This window comes from Natator depressus, chromosome 3, assembly GCF_965152275.1.
Source record: "Natator depressus isolate rNatDep1 chromosome 3, rNatDep2.hap1, whole genome shotgun sequence".
Taxonomy (NCBI): domain Eukaryota; kingdom Metazoa; phylum Chordata; order Testudines; family Cheloniidae; genus Natator; species Natator depressus.
The window spans coordinates 67,040,116-67,059,141 of NC_134236.1; the positions used below are offsets into that span (position 1 = coordinate 67,040,116).

General features: G+C 41.4%; 1 long non-coding RNA gene across 1 annotated transcript in view; it reads right to left on the reverse strand.

The window, feature by feature from the left end:
• Positions 1-5,808: 5,808 nt before the first annotated feature.
• LOC141983891 (uncharacterized) overlaps positions 5,809-19,026 on the reverse strand; it is a 40,474-nt gene continuing 27,256 nt past the window's right edge. Inside the window, exons 3-6 of the long non-coding RNA XR_012638559.1 lie at positions 18,241-18,396; positions 17,429-17,555; positions 11,430-11,557; positions 5,809-6,171 (exon numbers count right to left, since the gene is read on the reverse strand). This is a non-coding gene — a long non-coding RNA (uncharacterized LOC141983891). The remainder of the gene's footprint in view (positions 6,172-11,429; positions 11,558-17,428; positions 17,556-18,240; positions 18,397-19,026) is intronic.

Genomic DNA, 19,026 nt, shown 5'->3' on the forward strand with positions numbered 1-19,026 from the left:
GTAACATTAGTCAGATGAGTGAGCACGAGCAGAATGGGGCAGCCTTACTCCAGCATGACTATTATATCTGGTGTAGTGACGTTTTTAATGGTTTTAGGGTAGCACTAAAAATAGATGGTTTAAAACAGTGGTTCTTAACCTTTACTGCAGCCTGCACCCCTTTGGTACTCAAAATATGTTCTCGCACCTCTTATCAAAAATCAAAATATGGTCTCGCACCCCTTATCAAAAATCATTGAAGTAGGTCAGTTCTTTAAACCTAGATATATTTTTTGTTTGTATATTACAGTAGTCATTAAAAAATGTCTAATGTTAATAAATACACAGGTTTGATGAAACAAAGTAGTTGTACTTAAGTGCCTGTGCTTAATTTGTGTTTTCGATGAGGTGCCTTCGAAAAACATCTGGCATGTCTCGTATCCCCAGAAAGGGCATCTCGCACCCCTGGTTAAGAAACCCAGGTGAACCCCAGGTTAAGAACCACTGGTTTAAAATATATTATTGTAAAATAGAGAACATTGGACTTGTCCCATGAAAAAGAACTTAATTAAACCTGGTCCATTAAAGGATATTATCTCACCCATCTTGTCTCTTTAATTAAAATATTGATATTCCATTACATTCTTCTTTTTTACTAAATTATGGTTTTACCCTTTTTGCCATGACCAACCATACCAATAAATAAGAGTCATTAACATGTGTCATGGTGATAGGAGACAGCCTTGTTAAAGGCTCACTAAATGGCTCTCAATCCTGAATTACAGCTGGGTCTGTCCACTAAAAGCTGCCACAGCAAAGGGCTTGGGTGTGCCTTTTCATCTATGGGCCTAATCTTGCAGTCCTTAGTGAGACAAAACTCACACTGTACTGAGTGGGAGTTTCACCCGCGTTAAGAACTGAGGACTGGTTTGGCCTTATGTTTGTTTGAGGTTTAGCTCAGTAGGTGCCATTTATTCGAGGCTGAAAGGTTGCAGGTGGTTTCAGCCCAGAAGCATATTTTTGCAAGGATTCCAATTAAGTGTTTATAAAGTGGAGTTACATAAAAACAATGAAGTGGGATAGTTTTCTGTGTTTCTTTCTGTGCCGACAAAGCAGCCTGGATTTTAATTGTTGCTTTAAAACATAAAAAAAGATGTAAGTCATACAATGAAATTGGGGAAAAAATCTCTTGTGCATGTATGTACAATAATTTAATAAAATTGGTTATGTTATTAAGATTGCAGAACTCATTTATACCCTTTTATAGAAGTTGGGAGAGGATGACAGGGGATGGATCACTTGATGATTGACTGTTCTGTTCATTCCCACTGAAGCACCTGGCACTGGCCACTGTCAGAAGACAAAAAGAAAAGGAGGACTTGTGGCACCTTAGAGACTAACAAATTTATTTGAGCATAAGCTTTCATGAGCTACAGCTCACTTCATCGATGCATTCAGTGGAAAATTCAGTGGAGAGATTTATAGATGTAAGCAGAGTCAGGATGAGCTCCACCCTGACACCTGGTGGTGAGGTGTGGCAAGTTGTGGAAAAGAACTTCAGGGGCCGATCTCATTTGCATAGGCACACCCACCCCACCTAAAATGAGGCCATAGCTGCCCAAATGGTCACTTTGGCTGCTGTGGGATCCCCAGTGTCTCTGTTATTGGGGCAGGAAGAATAAATTGTTATTATCCTGATTATGGGAACTGTGCTTGGAACTGTACTTGGCCTTTTGTTATGATGGAGGGACTCACCATCAACTAAGTAGCACTCGCTAGGCAAGGGTCATGGGTTCCAAAACTCTGTGAATTGAGAGAGACTAGGGATGAGTATTAATATTTGGTGGTATGGGCCCCTTGGTGAGGGCCTTACAGGCTAATTGTACTTCCTCCTCTCTCCACTGTGGAATATCAGAGCTAATTTTGATCCCACTAGAAGTCTAGTTACAGGCAGCTGAGCTCACTTTGGGCTAATGATGCACCAGCACTGAGGCTCCCCTACTACAAGCTGAATTCACCAAAGAGCTGAACTAAGAGCTGAAATCACTGAGTGTTGTGTTAAGTAGTGGGGGAGCCTGAAGATACATTGTGGAGCAGTTTGTGGGATGGCGGGAGCTGCTTGTGGGACGCAGAGCAGTGTGTGGACTGGCTGGTGGAGCCGTTCATGGGGCGGCGGGAGCTGCTTGTGGGATGCGGAGCTGGTGGAGCAGAGCAGAGCCCTATGGAGCTGTGGGGCAGACAGCTTCAGATCATGTAAGGTGCCCCTTACCTCTCTTCCCTCCGCCCTCCCCCCCCCCGATCTCCACCCAGGTTGGGAGGTAAAGCTCTGCAGATAAACTTTCAAACTCTGGGGCTGCCCTGACCAGGGACAGAGACTTTTGGGTCATTGGACTTTTGGGACTTTGGGTGATTTCAGGTTGCTGGACTCAAGAACCAAAGGGAAAGGACACGACCCAATTTGCTTGCGGTGGGTTTTTGCTCATGGGTTGTGTTGTGAATCCTGTTGGTGGTGTTTCCCCAACATAATGCCACATTGTTTCTCTCTGTTATTAAAAGGCTTTTTGCCACACTCAGACTCTGTGCTTGCGAGAGGGGAAGTATTGCCTCTTGGAGGTGCCCAGCGGGGGTGGTATATATTTGTCCCAGGTCACTGGGTGGGGGCTTGAGCCAGTTTTGCATTGTGTTATTGGAATGGATCCCCTAGATATTGAACCTGGCCCTTGTTGCTGCCAACTCTGATGGGCAGAAGGGTTACATATACATAGAGAACATGAAACAATGGGTGTTACCATACACACTGTAACAAGAGTGATCAGGTAAGGTGAGCTATTACCAGCAGGAGAGCGGGGCGGGGGGGACGACCTTTTGTAGTGATAATCAAGGTGGGCCATTTCCAGCAGTTGACAAGAACGTCTGAGGAACAGCAGGGGGGGAGAGGGGGGAAGGGGGGAATAAATATGGGGAAATAGTTTTACTTTGTGTAATGACCCATCCACTCCCAGTCTTTATTCAAGCCTAAGTATGAAAGCTTATGCTCAAATAAATTTGTTAGTCTCTAAGGTGCCACAAGTCCTCCTTTTCTTTTTGTGGATACAGACTAACATGGCTGCTACTCTGAAACCTGTCAGAAGACAGACTACTGGGCTAGCTGGACCATTGGTCTGACACAGTATGGCCATTTTTGTGTTCGTATGGAATGACACATGCTGCATCACCGAGGTACAGTGTTAGAGAGCCATTTAAAAAGATATTCTCAGATCAGCTGAGGCCCTAAATTCAGTTTTTCAAAAACAATGTCCCACAGAACTTAACCAATGAAAAGGTTTCTGTGATTTTTAAAGAATTGCCAATTAAAAATGCTTTGGTTTGGATTTAAACATTCTCCTGCAGAATTTACAACTGCCCTGTACTAGAGTATGAAAACTAGACTCCTCTATATGGGTGCTCAGCTAAGTCCCATTTTCAAAAGTGACTTAGGCCCAGCTCCTCAAAGGTATTTAGGCATCTAATTCCCATGGAGAGTTAGCCATCTAAGTCACTTAGACCTTGTAACATTGAGAAGAACACCACCTAAATACCTTTAAAAATCTGGGCCTGAGAGATTTCCTGCATTGTGCATTAAGCGACCTGACTAACATCAGTTTCTAAGGCCATGTCTACAAAAGGGAAAAAGATATATTCTTAACATGTTCACAAATGCATGTTAACTAGCATGTGTGAAAAATCCTAGTGCGAATGAGGCAAGTTGTAGGTTAAACACATGTGAGCAGATGGAGAGGAGCCACAGACTCTCCCCTAGAGATCACTTCAACCTGCTAACGTGCCAATGGAAGCTTTACTATTGACTAAAGTGGGGAAAGGGTTAGGCCCTATGGACCTAATTCTGATACCACCTGCACTAGCTTTATATCACAGTAATTTAACTCCATTAGCTTGATTATCAGTTGCCCTGCACTTGCCGTAGATATGTACACCAGTGCAACGGTCGTGCAAAGTAAAATGCTGCCATGATGATTTGATGCACACAAGTGTAACTGACAACACAAGATGTGGGAACTGGGCCCATTGACTTCAGTTACACTGACAAAAGTGACATCAGAATCATGTCTAGTGATCATGATTTAAACCACAGAGACCCAGAACCCCATGGGTGTAGAACAGATGGGTGTAGAACAGATGGCCTCTTAAAGTCAATGGAGCTGCACCAATCTACACCAGCTGAGAATCTGGCCCAGAGAGGTTTCAACTTTTGTGCTGTGATAAAGCTAAGTGCCTTTTATTTTGTTTATTTGTTTGAAACAGAGTTTTATGTGCTACATGTAAAGGAGTTTTTTTCCAGGATAAACTATGATATCCATTTCCTTTTTTAAATTTTTCGCTGTGGTCTTTTACCAAGGAACGGCGCCATACAGCCTGCATGAGGAGATTTGGCCTGCATGCCAAAACTGCAGTTACAGCTAAATGAAAAAAAAAATAAGAAAGAAATATACTTTATTCATTTCAGCTGTTATGTCTTAATGCAAAGAAATCACTTTGCACAGATCTGTAACTGACACCAATTTCTAATCTCCTACACTATTAACTTTTAAATCTCTATTATGGAGCATATTGGCAGCACACCAGAATCTAACATTGTTTCATTGACTTAACCTGGGTTTGTGCTTTATTTTTCTTTTCTGAAATACTAAAAATTTATAGTTAAACTACTTTGGTAATTGCTGATAACATTTCTGTTAGCTGGCCTTTCTTTTTCAGATACAATAGGCACATTCCTGAAACATGACATATTTTTGCCTTTGGGACAAAAAAAGTAAGAACTTTTTTTCAAATGACACAATGTATTGTTACAGAATTACAGACAGGATTGCTACAGGATTATTCTGTATCAGTAACCTGATTTGAGAGCCCTAGGAACTGAAATTAAATACTAGATGACTGCAGGGAATGGCATCGGTAAGAGTAATACTTATGTGAAAACTTCATAATTTTCTCTCATTTGGATCTCAACAGAGTTTTTGATAACTCAAAGAACCACCCACACATAGTAGAGAACTTTAAAACTATGTTTGTCCCCAGCCCATTCCACCCCCATGGCATCTTTTTAAAATAAAACCAGAGATCCAGCTACCCAGAGATAAATATGAGTGAAACAACATTCATAGAAACACTTTTTTAAATTGCTGACAGGTTTTGATGGATGTTCTTGTATTCATTTAAGGAAATCTGTATAGATCTTATAGCATAGCCTCCTCCTGCTTGACTTATTTAGTGATGACATAAACCACTGTTTATGACAATTTACCATCACCGTGGCATGCTTTGTTGATCAGGCAGAATAGAAGAAATCACTCATCACATTTATTATCATGGCATCACGGAATGCCTCTGGCAGACAGAGGAAGCCAATTAAAATATCTACATAAAGACATCAGCAGTAATGCAAGGAACAAAAATACAATGCTTACCACAGTGTCATGAGATTTGGATGTTTTGTCCTATTGTAGTTTGATTGAGTGCAGCAGTTGTTTACATTTAAGTTTTTCTAATTCAATTTTTCACACGATGCAACATTTTCAGATCATCTCGGTTAAAGATATTTTTAAATACCCAAAAACCTGCTGGCCCACAGAGTATGAGGTGAAGAATGAATACCAAGAGGGTATTGTTTTCTCTCACTACAGTATATGAATCTATGGGAATAAGAGTCTTTTGTAATTAAAAAAAAGATGTATAAAAGTGACTCCTTCCATATGTAAACCAATAGCTAACTTCTATATTTTTTAAATATGTCAGCATGCATTTAGTGCTTATGAAAGGTGCTATCCTGACAGATGTAGGCCCAGATTTTTAAAGGTGTTCAGGTATTGCAACACATACCTGGCTTAGGAGCCTAAGTCTCATTTACTCTCATTGAGCCTATGGGCTTGACTATATGGTGGGGCAAAGCATGCCAAATGGTGCCATTTTTAAAGCGCTCTAATGTGCTCCTCTCTAACTGCCCCATGTAGACCCTGCTAGCGTGCTGGAAAGGTACCTAGTTCACATTAACATAGTCCAAATTACTAAGCACCAGCAAACAGACAGCACCAGGCGTTAAGTGCTGAACAAAAACCTACTCACTAACGTTCAACTGCAGCAGGGTTTGTAGCAAAGATTTAGGGCTGGTTTATGGCTCATCCCACGTTTCTATACCTGTGAATACAAAGACATATGGTATATTCTCTTTTTATGTCATATTCCTGCTAATGCGAATGCAAATTCATGGCACACATACAGAGTGAAATTCACCCTTGTGCAGAAGATCAGCCCAAGGCAGGTGAATCACATATGTCCCACATAAGCCCTCAAAACAGGATTTAAGTGGCGTGTCAAAAAATAGTAGCCAATGAAGTCAGTTGACACTGAACAGTGTCATATGAAAGGAATATGGGGCTGAGTCCCCCTAATCATATGCCTGGGAGTAGGAAATAAAGTTTTATTTTCTTGCCAGCAGTCCTGTGCATCAGACCCTTCAAAGACAAGTACACTCAAAGTGGCTTTGCAAGTGTATAAAAGCCTTTGCATTCTCTTTTATGGACTACAGCATGGAAAGTTTTACACAGTCAGGGCCAAATCCTTGCACATGCAGCAAATCCTGGGACAAATTTTTGCACCAAGAGTGTTGGTGTCACAGCCACTGTTAAGAGAAGCAGCAGAAAGGCCTGCCATACCACGCAATGCAGGGTTTTGGCCATGTGGACATGTAGTTTGCACAGACTCACTGGCCACACTCCTAGACCCCACACAGTCGCTTCCTCTGTAATGAGCCAAGGATCGCAGCCATGGCGTCCCCCTATGCAGGCTCCTCATTATATCACTCTGCCATAGAATTGTGGCATTTCTTCTGAATTTTGGCTCTTGCAGGCCTGTGTGAGGCCTCCAGGATTTTGCACTGTTATGTTGTGTATTTCTGTGTCTTCTCTGAGTTAGGAATTTATTACAGCTAAGTGATAAAGTCCAAACTCTGGGCCTGACCCTGCTCTGTTTCCTCAGAGAGTGAATGGGACTTCTGCTTGAGAAATGAGTGAGACCTCTTTCTTTGTCTTTGGTATCTGTGATTCTGATGGTGGCAATCCCCAGGAAGAACACAGATGTGCAAAACTTAACAAACAAAAAGTGTTTGGGGCAGTTCACATACTGGGGTGAGGATCAGGCCAATTCTTATTTTTATCCAGCTCAGTTCATCCAGCCCTAATATTTAAAAGAATACATTTATACACAAGCTGCCATCACAAGAAATGCAGGATACATGCTGCACATCTAAAAATCACAATGTGCCTAGAGTTTGTGTGGCACAGACCTACATCAGTGCTTCAATAAGTAATTTTTCCCTTTAATGGCATCAGGAGTACTCTATAATCTGGAAGCTTTCATAAAGAATGAGCTCTTAGTAAATGAGAGGTCTTATTCATTGTGAATCAATACCCTGGCTTGCCATGTGTTGTAATAGTCATAGTGCCTCCCATGCTCTGTTTTGGTTTTGGACTACGAGTACAGTAAGTCCTCGTTATTGGTCACAATGGTAAAGCGGGCTGTATAATGTGCTTTTATTGCTTCAGGGCGTATCTGAGATACTTACATCGAATACATGACAAATCAGATTAATATTCTGTTCCTTATTTGCAAGGATTTTTATTAGAAAGAAGTTTTATCTGACGTTAATAAATACAATAATATTGCTTATATCCAGATAGCAGTTCTGTCTTGTTGATTTTAATAGACAAGTATCCCACCTCAAATGTGGAAACACAGTGGGTAATATTTATATGAAATCTCCAAGAACCATGGTATTTTGTTCATGTGGAATATCATGGCATTTTGCCTGGATCAAGTAACCAGCAGATTAGCACATTAACACTTTTAAGAAATGTGCATGTAATCCACTCTGAATGTGGTCTTTGACTCCTGGTAGGAATACCTAATGATTTTCAAATTGACACACTACTTTATAAAGTAATTCAAATAGGCAGTTGCTAAGAAGTTTCAGTATGCATGGAATGAGTGTAGACATTTTGTTAGCAATACAAGAGATATAAGGCCTTTTTTAAGCTATGGAAGGACTTTCAGGAGCTATAAATGTAAAGGAGAAACTTGGCTTCCATTCTTTTGAAAAGTTTCTAGCTTTATTCTTGTAAACTAATTTAATATGGATGTAAGCCGATTACCCTGACTGAAAGCTGGTCTCTTGCTAAAGACCAAAGGTTATTAACAGTCCCTCTAAAGTAGCTGAGAGCTGGCCAATGAAGTCTGCGCAAACCATCATCTTCACTTTTTGGACGGTCCCATTTCAATTCGCAGCTTTGGGGTAATCCAGCTCAGGCAGCAGCCAAGAATGCTAGGGCTGCTGCAAGCTTCTTCTTAAGCAAACACCTACAGCTAAGATGTCAGAAGAGGCAGTTTGGATCTCAGCCCTGGGTCACTAGACCAGAGACTCCTGCATTCCAATCCCAACTCTGACACAGACTCTGTTTGTGGCCTTGGTCAAGTCACTAGGGTATGTCTACACAACTTGTGGGAGTGAGCAACAAACTGGGGCTAGCAGAGTTCATCCTAGCACTCTAAAAATAGATGTAGAGACAGCGTTTTGAAGTTGCGCTGTGGGCTGGAGCTCAGGCTTCGGAGCCCAGAGCCCAAGATCCAGCCCTAGTCATAACATCACAGTGCTGTCTACACAGCTATGTTTAGAGCACTAGTGCAAGTCCTACTAACCCAAGTCTATCAACCCAGCTGGGAGGCTCACTCCTGCAGGCTGTACAGACATACCCTTACCTTTCTTCCTTTGTACCCCCATTTTACAGACAGGTAAACCAATACTTCCTACCCTCCTGGGTGCTGGTCCTGGTAGCAGCCATGTGTTTGTGATGAGAAATCATGTTTGTAACGCACTATGTGTGCTGAATGGTACCAGAATGTACACACAAAACTGCCTATGGCGCTGGGCCCAGGAGATCCACAATTTACTCGGACCGTTGTTCATTGGGGGGGGAAATGTTGCTACTGTGCCTAGATCACAACACAGACAACTAAGCTGAAGTTTTGCAGCAGGAAACTGAGGGGGACCCTTATAATTCCCCCAGAATGCTCTGTCAAAAATAAATCAACAGAGACTGGGCTGTAGGCCAAAGAATCCTATCACAAGCACTCCAAAAAATCATCAAGGCTACCCCATGCATAGTGGTGTGATCACGGGCAACAGGAGTGTGTTATGTTTGGGAAGAAGACAATGACAAGTTGTCTTGCTGGCTTACCAAAATACTAGAACTGGTGCCACTTTCTGTTTAATCAGTTCATCACACTTACCCTCTCTTTCCTGTAAGAGTTCTTTTATTAACCTAATACACTTAATAAGTCTTTCTATTTTTCTTAAGGCCAGACTCAGATGCCCTTACGTTTGCTGACTAACACCTTACTCTAGGATTACTGCCACTGAAATCAATGTGATAGATTAAGTCAGGATATTAGAATCCAGCCCTTAATTCTTATGGGCTTGATTCTCCTCTCACTTACATCAGTGCAAATTGGAAATAAGTTTGAAGTTTCTACCTTTTGCCATTTGTAAGTTATGTGGACACAAAATGACATCACAATAGGAGGGGAAATATGCCTGCCCTTTGAAGTTTAAAATAATAATAACCACCACCCCCTCCCTTGGACTGAGAAAGACCAAACAAAGACATTTTCAGCCCCCAAGGAATTAAAAAATGATTCTGAGCAACTGAAAGAGCTGAGGAAAGGAGGGGGGATCTAGAAGGCTTTGAATAAAACTGTATCTAAAATCTAGGCCAAAAAAATATCTCCTTCCTTTTCCCCTCACTTGCCAGTTTGGACTCAGAAATGCTTTTTTCTGTGGGTTGGGGATGTATATGCAAAATCTGGATTAATATGGAAACCTCGTTAAAACCTTAACCATTGAGAACCTACTTTGAGTGCTATAATTAATCTATTCACGTAAAAAGCTACTCAGATGTCAAATGAAAATCAACTGTTATGAACAAAGCCCATACCATGCACATTGTGTTAACACAGAATTGAAACACTTGTGAATAGAATACCCACATGCTATAGACAGCCTGGAATAAAACCAGGAAGCCGGAAATAGGTAAGACTGGGAAGACTATAAAGAAAAATATCCAACTACAGAGCATCCTACAAACCCACACAAAAGCCAGGATTTGGGGAACCTCATTTGGGTGCACAGCTGTTGTAGGTGCACATGCAAATGACCACTTAGCCACGCAACTGGCCATTTTGAAATGTCCTTACTGCATTGTGGCAATTACTTCGACTGTAAGTGCTTTAGGCCAGGGACCAGCTTTTGGGCCTGTGTTTGTACAGCATCTAGCACACTGGAATCCTGATCCACGACAATAATGCAAATAATATCTTATGTGTACCTTGTTCTAGACGTTTGAACCCAAGAACCTAGGATCAGATCAGGACTTGTCTACACATAATTTTTATACCAATATGGTAAACTTGGGTGCAGCCTCTAATGTAGATGCAGTTATATCAATATAAAGGTGTTTCTATCAGTATAGTTTGCTTAGGTAAATTTACTGAAAGTATTTATGCTGATATAATCATATTTTGATCAGTATAACCGCATCCACACTCGCAGTTTTTCTATCAATTTGGTGCAAAAACCAAGTGCAGGCCAACCCCCAGAAAAAGGTGACAATGGAAATGGAGATCAGGGACACTTTTTTCATTGCAGGAAAGAGTTCACAGATTTTAAAGCCAGAAAGGACAGCTATGATCACCTAGTTTGATCTCCCAATAATTCCTGCAGCCATAAACATTTTTAGAGCAAAGTAGATGGAGATGGGTAGACAGGAGGAAAAGAACTAGAAAGAATAACCTTCAAATAAGGGTCTCTTTCATCACTATAGTATCTGAGTGCCTTAAAATCATGAATGGATTAAGTAAGTACTATCTCCGTTTCATCAACGGGGAACAGAGACACAGTGCAGATTAAGTGACTTGCCCAAGGTCAAACAGGAAGTCTGTGGTTGAGCCAGGAATTGAACTCAGGTCTGCTGTGTTCCACTCAGTTGCCCTATCAAATAGATCAACCTTCCTACCACTAGTTCTCTTATCATTGAGCAGCTGACTTTAGTGGCAGTCTAGAGGGAGAAGGTCTGGGCCAGGTAAACACCTAAGAAGGGCCTATATGAGGTAGAAATGGGGAGTGATGCAAGAAGGACTTTATTTATTTGAACTTTGGAATGTTTAACCTCATTAAATTTCCGGACAGTCTGTAGTTTGCTCATCACTTTAAAGTATAGTTTCACTCTGAAACATGACTGAAAACATGGCACCTTCTCCCTGTATGAAGCCTGAGCCTGGAAAAGACTAGCTCCTTCTCCCTTGGGGTCACCTGCATACATAGGACTGAAGGTTACTCAACCTACCTGTATGTCCAAGAAGTGGCTGATTAAAGCTGTTCCTCAGATCTTGTATGATGTACAGTCTATTTGTACAACATGTGTAGGCTATCTCAAGGAATAGGAAGAGCCAGAATTTCCCTGGACTTCAGGTACTGTGGCAAAGAAAGGCAGCATGAAAACACTTACCTCTTCCAGACACAGACAATAAAGTATTGGGAAGGGTTAAATGCTAAATCCTGACCCAACGGCGAAGAACCTGAGCTGCAGGACTCACTCAAAAGGGGAATGTGAAAATGAGGGTCTATCCGCCCTTGTGCACTCCCCCATCCAGGGGCCATTTGGCTCCCAGACTCATCCCTATTGTAAATTGGAGCAGCTTTAGAGTGCTCTGTGATGCCATGGGCTGCTCTGGCTGTTCTGGCAGTCAGGGATTGCTGGGCCATAAATACCTCCAAGCTACACCCTCTTTTCTCTGACCAGTGGCTGGGAGGGTTTGAAACAAGCAGCCACTATGGCGGTTCTATGCTACTCAGAAATTTTTCTTTACTGGGGAATCCTCAAGTGCCTGGCTAAACTAGCATTAGGACTGCTTTGCATAGCTGGTGTGGCACACAGCAGAGTTAATGGACCTGAGGATCTTGCCCAAATCAATAGACTCATTACCACTTCAGCAGAATATATTGTTGTGTTTTTAAATGGCAGAAACCTTATAAAAGATAGCCAGGGTGTATGCCCTTTCCCTACCTTTCATATTAAAATAACAAGACTTTTTATATTTTTTTCAATAGCAGAGAAAAGCACAAAGTAATTTATGCAGGCACAGTATTAATTTAAAAAAACAGTTACTTTTTCAATGAAAATGTTTTTTAAAAGGGTAAAAAAGAGATTAAATCAAAAAGTCTTTTTTTGGGTCAGTCTTCTAGGCTGTCTTATTTAAATCACTTTGATGGAAGAAATTGGTCTGACAACCTGTACAATCAAATGGATAGACGCAGATTAAAACCCTGATCCAGCAAAGCATTTACGCATGTGTTTAACTTTATGCACATAAGTTATCCCATTGAATTCAAGGCCTTAAATGGTGGGTTATACAGCAAATGTTTGCAAAATTGTCTGTATTTATAATGGGAATGGAAAATTGGTCCTTTGTTAACTATAGCCCTGAAACTGTGGCATTATAAAAGTATCTGTACCAGTGCAGGCTGTTCTGAGACGTAATCAATAAGCATGTGCGAAAAATTCTGAAATTCTAGCTTTCACAACATGGTAAATGCATGAAACAATGGGAAATCTGCTTTCAAATCAAGCCTGAGTTAGACTGTGTTTACAGCTGTTACTGTAAACAAGGAAATCTAACTACAGCATGCACAGCATGACTGCAACATCATGTTTTTGTTACACTGCTAAACTATGCATAATAATCAGCAGATAATTTGGTATTCAAATACAAGCTGGATTCAGTTATAGATCTCTGAAGATGTATATTGCATTAGGTTTTCTTAACTCTATCATATACCTAATATTTAACTAGGTATGGCAAATTTTATTATGGTTATTACTATTAACAAACCTCTGACTTAGATGGCTGCAATTAAGCAGTTAGGTACTGTGATCAGGAGTCAAACTGGAAAGATATCTCAGCTCAATGAGTGAACTAAGTTTGGATGGCAGAAAGCTAGCTAGGGAAGTATGGGTTATAAATGTGCATAAGTAATCAAAACCTAGTTTGCTTGATGTGTGCCACACAATGTCTAATCGTTTCCACAATTTAAAATGGGGGGGGGACACCCAACCATGGCCGCGCTTCTAGGACAAGAGGGATTTGCTTGAAATAGTTCAAGTTGTGTTTAGATAGTGAAAGAGCCTTTAGGCTTCCAGAATATCTAATTTCTCCAAAGATTCTATGCAAGTATTGTAAGAAAAAAATCTTACAAAACAGCAAAACAAAACAGCAAATCAAAACAACCCATAAAATGAGATGGGAAAAACAGGAAGATGGTGGGGATCTTTTAGAAATAATTTCTCTTACTCGCATGACCCAGTTTTGATCTGATGCCATTTAAGAGCCTTTGTTTGAATGTAATAGTTTGGCAGGAGGATGAAGCCATGGAATAGTGTTGAAATAACACAAAAGAGCTGGATGAAGTACCTCCAAAGACCCCAGAAAAACACATCCTATGCAGTAATGTAATCTTGTTTTATGCATTCCTATTGTTTTGTTTGATTCTTTTTTATTTCTGGTCGAGGTAGAGGTTATGAAGTACATTTTCAAATGACTGTCTACAGATCCTATAAGCACTTCTGCTTAGTGCCTCAGGCCCCAGTCCTGCAAAGTCATATGTGCATGCACAACTGTGTGAGACATCCCTGGAACTGCAGCAGGTCAAACATGTACGCGTCTTTGCAAGATAGCGGCCCTATTGCGTCTCCATGATTTCCAAGACAATTTTTCACAAAATGTATAATAAAAAAAAATTTTCTGTCAACTCATGAGATCGCAAAGGCAAGCTGGGTTCATTCTGGTTCTGATGTACAAACTGCACTCTGGGTTAAGGAAAGAAGTGGTGACTGGTCTGGCCTACAGATGGATCTGCCCCCACAACACCAGCCAGGAATGTCAAGGCTGGAAGGAGGGACTTCCAGATGAAAAGAATGATCAGGAGGGGAACAGGGAGGAAGCTGACTTCAGAGATCTGCCTCCCTAGGAGAGGGAGGATCTGCCTCTAGTAACCCTGGAAGGAATTGGCTCCAGACCTACAGACTGCCTGGAGGAAAGAGAAGGGGCAATTGAGGAGATGGGACGCAGACAGTTCATCCACTGGGTATGTGGGAAGATTGGATCAGGTTCTTCTGAAGTTAGTGAATGTCTGGAAGCTGGTTGAATGTTGGTTTTTCCTTTCTCTGATTGGAGTTTACAAACTTATTGCAAGTGAACAGGGAGACAGGAGACTTGCAGAATGAAAGAGGAGACCTAGCAGTAGGCAAATGGAGATATGGGGTTGTTGGTCCCTCTACAGATGATGCCTTTATATGGCAAGATTTTGAGGTCTTAGCCTTTTGTAGGCTGCTCAGAGTTGTATCTGCTTGCTTTAGTGACACTTTTCCTGCTGCTTATGCCTCTATGTTGCCACCTAGTACAGTTTGAAACCTCTTTTCTTCTATCCCCATTTCAAAGAATGAAGACTGATCCAGTTCAAACCATATGCAGTGTTGTTGCAGCTGTGTCGGTCCCAGGATATTACAGCGGTAAGGAGGATGAGATAATACCCTTTATGGGACCAACTTCTGTTGGTGAGAGAGACAAGCTTTCAAGCAACACAGAGCTTGGGGAAACTCACTCAGTGTGCAAAAATGAACACTCTCTTCCTTGCACACAGTTTAACAGTGCTGAGTCCCATGAATGAATGGTTAAAAGGTAACCTGGTTGACAAGGGATTCACAAAGAGCTTACCATCATCTTGTGCAAACTATTTGTGCATGTCTTAGCTCTAGTTCCATTTGCTTCAATTTTCAGAGCACAATTAAAAACAACGTATAACAGATGGCGACACTAAGACGAGGTCGGTTAAATGACTTGCCTGGGGGCCACTGGAGTCTAGTGGAATGGGAGACAGGAGTCCTGGGTATTAATTAGTTAATATTTGTACAGTGCTAGAAAAATATCTAGCAGTACATGAGTATTATTATAACATGCTCCCTGCAGTTTGAAGAAGCAGAGGGCAACAGTGCACAGGGGAGAACAAACATCCCACCCTGAATCTTAGAACTGCTGCCTTCCACAGAGTCCAGAGAGTGGTAGAAGATTCTCAGGGAATATACGCTGAGAAGAAGGGGAAAGATTGCAGTATGGGGTCAGATCAGAAGGACAGCTGTTTACACCCACAGTAACGGAGAATCAGGCCTATGGTCCTCCTAGAGCCACACATTCAAATATAGATAGGCAGGGTTATCTCAGTCCTTCACCTAAAAAATAGATACATTGCATTCCATAGACTTTGCCATGTTATTGGTTGTTTACAGACAAAACGTTAAAACTGCAGCTGAGATTTTCAAGGGAGACTAAGGGAGTTAGACACCCAACTCACACTGAAATTCAATGGGATTTGGGCACCTGGCTCCTTTAGACTTCATTGAAGATCCCAGACTGAAGTTCTATCTGATCTGTATGAAAGTTAGTCCGTGAACCACCTATCTTTCCTCACACGCCTTCTCCATTACCTCATTCTCTATCACTCTTGACACCACCATCTTCTTTGTTAAACAGACCCACAACCTGGTGACCATCTTTGAATGCTCCCTCTCCTTTGTTTGGAATATTCAGGTTGTGTCTAAAAATTGGAATATACAGGTTGTGTCTAAAATTTGATGCTTTTTCTTCTATAACATTTCTAAAACCGAGTCTTTCATTTCTGTCCACCAAAACGCTTAGCAACAAAACTCTCCTACACTTGCATTATTGTAACCTCCCAGACACCCAAACTGGCCCCCTCTAGAACAGCTTAAAGCTGAGCAAAAGTTGCAATTTCTCATGGGAAATTCTGATATTTCAGCATTTGGTTTTTGTCTCAAAACAGCACAAGAAGTTGAAATTTCAAAAATGTTCACAGAACCAAAATTCAGAAAAAAATATCCATTCTTGATATGTCAGAATGGAAAGTTTCAACATTTTCAATCAAAATGAAACATTTTAACATTCCTGAAATCAAACTGTTTTGTTTCAGTTTGTTGAATTCATCTGAATGCTTCATTTTGAGTCAAATCAACACTGAATTGCATTTCTCTTGCCTTATGGCACTTGTAGTTCAATCTTTCCCTTAGTTCAATGCAGACCCAGTTGCTCAAGCTGCCTAGTGCATTAGAGCAGTCACTCTGGCAGGATTACATCTCCCATGATGCACCCAGAGCCATGTGACTCCTCAGTGCCCCACAAATCTGAGTCAGCTAGGTCTGGATTACACAATAGGAGATTTAGTCATCAAGGGAGCCCAGCCCATAGGAGACAATGGGGGACCCCACTACAACTCCCATAAAACAATGAACCTAGAGAAATGCAGTTAAAGTAATTTTTAATAAAATGAAATATTCTGATTTAGGTTTAACCAGTCCAAAATAAAATATTTAGGTTCAATTTTTCCAAAGGAAAATTGAAAATTTTCAGCAAAATTAAAATTTTTCCACAGAAAAGTTCAATTTTGCAGAAACTGAATGTTCAGTCAGAAAATCATTCCACTGGAAAATTCCCAGCAAGCTCCAGTTCAGCTCTGAAGATGATCTTCTTTGCCTATTGCTCTGACTGGATCACCCCTATTATTCCTCATGTGGCACCCTGTTTTCCACTTCATCAAGTTCAAGCTTCTTTTTTTATACCATTAGGGCCTCTGTTCCTCCCTATATATCCACTCTTGTCTTCTATCACGTTACCCCCTACCTACTCTCTGGTCTGTGAATGATGCCAGCCCAGAGTATCTGTTGGTTTACCCATCCAAAAACCATCTTCACAGTTTCTACCCATGATGCCTTCTATCCCTGGCACCCCTTATCTAGGACTCTCCTCCCAAAACAATCCACAGGCCACTTTTTCCTCTAGAGCTGGTCAAAAACACAATAAAGAAATTTTTTTAATTGAAATTTCATCATTTGTTGATTAAAAGAATTTGGACCACACTCCAAACGGATTGAAAAACCCCAATTATTTTGTTGAAATTTTTTTTGTTCTTTGAAAATTTTCTGAGTTTCCCCCACCTCAAAAATCAAATTTTCAATGAAAAATATAATTGAAATTTCAAAAGTGAGAAATTTTTAACCAGCTCTGCTCTTCTGGTTCAAATCACATCTCAAGACCCACCTCTGCTGTGATGCCTACAAGAAATCAGCAAATTATCAGAGGTCCCATCAGAGGAAAATAGGAAATCAATATTTTAAATGATCCAAAAACATCAGACCATACAAATAGCTAGCCCACATGTAACCACATAAACACTATAGATACTCTCTACCTCCCTCCCCCCTCCCTTCCCTCTTACCGTTTATCACAGTCACTTGTTGCATTTTGTCTCAAATGAAATTGTAAATTCTTTGATGCAAGGATGGTGGCTTCCTATGTTTGCCAGCACAGAGGGCTCTAATCCTGATTGTGGTCTTTGGGAGCTACTGCAATGTAAATAAGTAACAAAAAGAATTAGCACCAAAAGCATAAGCCACAGAGTTGTAGCACTTAAAAGTTTGCAGAGTGATTGGTTAAAATGCTCACTAATCATTGACAGGCCCATGTGAAGGAGGATGCTCACCCCAGCAGCACCTTGTGGTCAGGTGGAGGTGGGGAAGCAGGGTGGCAGGGTTCCTGGCCATCCCAATTTCTTACTGCCTATCTGGCCTGGGGTTCTGTCCTTCCAGTAGCTCTGTCCTCTGGCCAGGTCACATAGTCAAATCTGTCCCTTTCAGGGTATGTATAAGGAGTCCATCAATGGGGGAGCTTCCAGGATTAAGCAGGGGCCTCAGGGTTCCCCCTTGGGTGAAGTTCTCATTGCCCAGACCCTTTTATCTCCAGGGTTTTCTCCCCCCAGTTAGGTTCCCCATTCAGGGATAGCCCTCTGCCGTTGATCCTCTTTAAGGGTTAGTAGGGAAACCCAGGCCCACCCTCTCCACCAGGCTCCAATCCAGGGCCCAGTGATAGGCAGCTAAATCCTGCACCCAGTATGCTATGCAGTTTCCTCCCCGGATCACTTCCTACCAGTCACCTCTCCCCACAGGGTAAAGAAAAGTACTAAACACAGAGATAAAGTCTCTGCCCTTCAGAGTCTCACAGGTCCCTTCTCTGTAGGCTCAGTCAACTCACCGTGGACAGGCCTCAGGCAGCAAAGACTCCTGTGGTGCTCCTTCTCAGGAGTTCAGAGTGCAGATCAGCTCACCTCCACTGTCCGCCTCCCACTGCACTACTCTCTTCCCATTTTTGAGCTCCTCCTCCATACATGTAAAGGTCTGGTGCAGGTTACTTCCCCATAGAGCAAAAGAGAACCATGGACTAATTGTAGTGTCACACATTTTGGCTTGTTCCTGATTGAGGCAATGCAACTATATGCTACTCCTTACTTCGGGCTTCTGGCCACCCCTTGATGTATAATCCTTATGTGAGGTGTTTAATTAACTGGCTGAAATTAGTACAATATGAAGGTCAGAATGTGGACTGGTCACCTTTTCCTTATTTTTAGTACTGAAGAAATATAAATATTTTGACAAAGCAGCTGCTGTTCATTCTTGTTTTTCCCCTCTTCCCTATATTTCACAAACATTTTTAGCATGCAGGTTCTGTGCATATGTGCAGCTGCTTCACTGACAACATAGCTCCTAAAGGCATTTGTTTGTTTTGATCACAAGATGTGCCCGCCCTTTGCTTTAGCCTCATGTAGAAATTTTGCTGAATTACAGCAACAGTTCAGACGGAAGTCCACAAAAATAACAAACTTTCTTAATTACCACGGAATCCCAAACAAAAAATTTTCTACCATCCCGTAGAGGCACAGTGCATGACAGCTAAAGTAGGGGCTTACACAAGAGATGTATTCTCTACTGTATTTGCAGAAAACAAGGAGAAAGTATGCTCCATCCTATATAGAGAGAGACA